This window comes from Babylonia areolata, chromosome 2 (assembly GCF_041734735.1).
Source record: "Babylonia areolata isolate BAREFJ2019XMU chromosome 2, ASM4173473v1, whole genome shotgun sequence".
NCBI classification, from domain to species: domain Eukaryota; kingdom Metazoa; phylum Mollusca; class Gastropoda; order Neogastropoda; family Buccinidae; genus Babylonia; species Babylonia areolata.
Window position 1 is genome coordinate 12556969 of NC_134877.1, and position 5000 is coordinate 12561968.

Consider the following 5000-nt stretch of genomic DNA (forward strand, 5'->3'; position numbering starts at 1 on the left):
GCACTTGACGCACGTAAAAGAACCCACGGAATCCAAGGGGTTCTCCCTGGGTAACGTTCTGTAGAAAAATCCACTTTGACAGGAAACCAAGTTCACTTGCAGGCAGAAACAAAAGAAAAAAAAATATTATAAGTGTCGCTCACAATAGCGACGCGCTCTCCCCGGAGAGAGCAGCCCGAATTTCACACGGAGAAATATGCTGTTGTGACAAAAAGTAAGAAATACTATACATAGCGTGATTCCATAGGTAACAAGAACAAGACAGAAAGGGTAGCAAGCAACACCAACAGAACAGCTATGAAGACGAGGTTTCAGTCAGTGTCGCCACAAACGGGGTGGTGGTTCAGTAGTCATGCTACCGACTAGGAAGCAGCAAGTGTCTGGGTTCGAGTCCCATCTACAAATTGTTACTCCTCTTGTGAGGTGGTCTATCTGAGTACTAGTCATTAGGGCGAGACAATAACCCGCACGTGAATGAACTCGACAAAGTTTTTGTCATCTGGTGAAATATATATATGAGATGCTCTACACCGTCGCGCTTTCATCGGGGGATAGCAGCCCGAATTTCACACAGAGAAATTGATCGTGAAAAAACGTAATACAATACAATACAATACAACGCATCGCAACTCAGTACATTGCAACGTAACATACAATACAATACAACGCAACGCAACACAACGCAACACAACACTATAATTCACTTGAACACAACCACAACTGCTGAATACAGTAGGTAGGAGTCAATTCAGCGCTCGTTACCAACACACTGTATCAGTGGACACCCACGCCCACATGAAGGCTTTTGGAACCAACTGTGGGGCAACCTCCTGCTGATCTTTCACGCAGCCCGTTTCATTATTTCTTTCTCTCTCGGAGGAGGAGGAGGAGGGAAGCTTCAGACCCCATTCATGCCAACTTGAAGCAGGGGCACGGGAAGAATTGTGAGAGGTAAGGGGTGGGAGGAGGCAGTTGGAGGAGGGAGAGGGGGGAGTTACAGGATGGGGCTTGGGGCGCTGAATAAAGGCTGGAGAGGTGGGGTGGGGATGGGGATAGGAGAGGGCATGGGTGGGGGGGCGGGGGGGGGTCGGGGGAAAGGGGGAATGATGTGTTTCGGGGAGAGAGTGTGAGGTGCGGAAGTCCCAAGGGAGGAAATGAACCGGAAGCGAGTCTTTTGGCTGTCAGGCCCTACTTCCGTTTAGAATTACCTGCCCATTCTTCGGCCACCTAGAGTCGCTGCCCCTTGTCTGGGGTGGGGGTGGGGGTGGGTCGTCTCGTGTGGCAATGGTGGAGGAAGTAATGAGGGGCGGAAGGGGAAGGGAAGAACAAGGCGGAGAGGGGAGAGGGTGGTGGAGATGGGGGGCAAGGAGGAGAGGAGTCGTCAGTTCAGTGCTTCTTCTTCTGCTTCTTCTTCCTTCTCTCTCTCTCTCTCTCTGTCTCCGTCTCTCTCTCTCTCTCTCTCTCTCTCTCTCTCTCTGTTAAATTGTTTCATATACTATTTGACAAGGGTATCTTTCCTTAAAGTTGGACGGAATCAGTTATTTTACCACTTTTAAAGAAAGGAGATGTTAACAATCCAAATAACTATAGGGGCATTTGTCTTAGTGATATAAGAAGCAAAATGATTAGTACAATAATAAATAATAGAATACAAGAATGGGTACAAGAAAATGATATTGCCGGAGACCACCAAGCCGGCTTTAAGAAAGGATATTCAACAGATCATATGTTTGCTTGTTTGGCACTGGTGCAAAAGCAATTTTCTAATAATTGTAAACTTTATGCAGCCTTCATTGATTTCCAGAAAGCCCTCGACTCCATAAACAGACATTTGCTATGGCCAATATTGTTAAAAATAATGGTATAAGAGGTAAACTGTATACGTATATTAGGAGTATCTATGATACCGAAAAGTGCAGAGTTAGATGTGGTGTTCTGTTGACAGATTATAGCCTGTACAGCTGGAGTAAAACAAGGTGATGTGTGCAGTCCAGTGTTGTTCTTCCTTTTCATAAATGAACTGGCGATTGATGTTATTAATAACATTGTGCCACTTTTTTTTTTTTTTTTTTTTTTTTGATTCATTTGAATTATTTATTTTGTTATTAGCAGATGACGTTGTACTTTTGTCAGAAACTATTGCTGGTCTACAGACTCAGCTGAATAACTTACAACGTGCAGCAAGTTCCCTTCAACTGAAAGACAACATGTGCATAGTATTTAGGAAGGAGGGATATTACAGTTCACGGGAAAGATGGTTTTATGATGGTATTACAATGCCTGTCGTCAATGTTTATAAAATATTTGGGGATATATTTTACTACACGTTTGAGCTTTGTTTCTGCTTGTAAAGATCTTGCTAGCAGGGCCAGAAATGTCTTATTGTGCATTATATAAAACAAAAAAAACTACCTTCGTTAAATTATACTTCTCTACGATTGTTTTTGAAACTTTTTTATGTTCAGGTACAACCTGTCATGCAATATGGTTCTGAATTATGGGAACTGCATAAAGCCGCGTTGAAATGTGAATCTGTGCACTTGTTTGCGTTGAAGAAATTTCTGGGCATAGATTTGCGCACACCTAATGATCTTGTTTATGGCGAAACAAATAGACATCCGATATATGTTAATTCAGCTATACTGTGTATACGTTATTGGCTTAAGTTGTTACAAATGGAAGACTATAGAATACCTTATAGAACTTACAAAATGTTGTATGAGTTAGATGTTAGGGAAAAGAGAAACTGGGTCACAGATGGACGTTTTTGTTTATTTAGATATGGTTTTGGTGATGTATGGTTGAATCAAGCTGTTGGTTGTATAAATCAATTTTGTAGATGGCAAGACTGGAATGACCATATTCAAAATAGTGAAAGATTTAGTTTGTATAGAACTTTTGGACATACACATGATGTCAAACAGTAGTTGGTATGTAACATGGACATGTATTTGAAGTATGTAACAACAAGATTTAGGTTAGCCGTGTCTTTCTCTCTCTCTCTCTCTCTCTCTCTCTCTCTCTCTCTGTCTCTCTGTCTCTCTCTCTCTCTCTCTCTCTCTCCGTTTCTACCTCTCCCTCTCTCCCTCACTCACTCCCTCTCTCCCCCTCTTTCGCTCTCTCTCTCTCTCTCTCTCTCTCTTTTTCCCCGTCTTTCTGTTCTATCCCTGGAAGACTATAGAATACCTTATAGAACGTACAAAATGTTGTATGAGTTAGATGTTAGGGAAAAGAGAAACTGGGTCATAGATGGACGTTTTTGTTTATTTAGATATGGTTTTGGTGATGTATGGTTGAATCAAGGTGTTGGTTGTATAAATCAATTTTGTAGATGGCAAGACTGGAATGACCATATTCAAAATAGTGAAAGATTTAGTTTGTATAGAACTTTTGGACATACACATGATGTCAAACAGTAGTTGGTATGTAACATGGACATGTATTTAAAGTATTTAACAAGAATTAGGTTAGGCGTGTCTTTCCCCGTCTCTCTCTGTCTCTCTGTCTCTCTCTCTCTTTCTACCTCTCCCTCTCTCCCTCACTCACTCCCTCTCTCTCCCTCTCTCTCTCTCTCTCTCTCTCTCTCTCTCTTTCTTTTTTCCCCGTCTTTCTGTCTCTCTCCCTCACTCACTCACTCCCCCTTCTCTCTCTCTCAATCTCTCCCTCACTCCCTCACTCCTTCACTCCGCTATCTCTCTCTCTCTCTCTTTCTGTTTTTCTCTCTCCCTCTTCCTCCCTCCCCTCTCTCCCTCCCCCCCCCCTCTCTCTCTCTCTCTCTCTCTCTCTCTCTCTCTCTCTTCCTCTCCCTTCTTCTCTTGTTTCTGTTCTAAGTATTAATTGTGCATGTACTTATGTTGTTCGTCTTTTTCGTGGGACAGAATTGAAATTTATTCATGCAGTGTCATGCTTTTGTATTGAGTATTTGTTATGATTCCTTTTTCATGAGGGCAGGATGAAAACAAGCCATGTGTACTTATTCCTTTTTTGTCCTCAGTAAAAAAGATTCGTTCGTTCGTTCGTTCGTTCGTTCTCTCTCTCTCTCTCTTCCTGTTTCTCTCTCTCCCTCTCTTCCTCCCTCCCCACTCTCTCTCTTTCTCTCTTTCTCTCTCCCCCTCTCTCTTCCTGTTTCTCTCTCTCCCTCTCTTCCTCCCTCCAGACTTTCTCTCTCTCTCTTCCCCACTCTCTCTCTCTCTCCTTCACTCACTCCCCCCCTCTCTCTCTCAATCTCTCTCTCTCTCTCTCTCTCTCTCTTCCTGTTTCTCTCTCTCCCTCTCTTCCTCCCTCCAGACTTTCTCTCTCTCTCTTCCCCACTCTCTCTCTCTCCCTCCTCCACTCACTCCCCCCTCTCTCTCTCAATCTCTCCCTCACTCCTCTCTCTCTCTCTCTCTTCCTGTTTCTCTCTCTCCCTCTCTTCCTCCCTCCAGACTTTCTCTCTCTCTCTTCCCCACTCTCTCTCTCTCCCTCCTCCACTCACTCCCCCCTCTCTCTCTCAATCTCTCCCTCACTCCTCTCTCTCTCTCTCTCTCTCTCTCTCTCTCTTCCTGTTTCTCTCTCTCCCTCTCTTCCTCCCTCCAGACTTTCTCTCTCTTTCTCTCTCCCTCTCTCTCTCCCTCCTTCACTCACTCCCCCCTCTCTCTCTCCCTCACTCCTCTCTCTCTCTCTCTCTTCCTGTTTCTCTCTCTCCCTCTCTTCCTCCCTCTCTCTCTCTCTCTCCCTCTCTCTCTCTCTCTCGTAGTGCCGTGTGTCCCTGTTCTCTTGTTCTTGTCATCGCATGCTGCTTCTGTTGAAGTGTTTATTGCTGTAAGTGTTGTTTTAACTCAGTGTGTGGCATTCCTCTTCTTTCTTCTTTTTTTTTTCCTCGTGTGTCTTCCCCTGCTTCTTAATATCCTGCTGTTTTCCAAATGAGTTTCTGTGTATGCCTTGTGCTTCTTGGTGTTGTATTTCTTGTCAACATGTTTCGTTTGCAAACGTTTTCTTGTTGGTTTTAGCTTTTCTTGGTC

General features: G+C 43.8%; 1 protein-coding gene across 1 annotated transcript in view; it reads left to right on the forward strand.

Moving 5' to 3' along the window:
* LOC143279045 (neuronal acetylcholine receptor subunit alpha-10-like) overlaps positions 1 to 5000 on the forward strand; it is a 236674-nt gene that overhangs the window by 207279 nt on the left and 24395 nt on the right. The window lies entirely within an intron of this gene.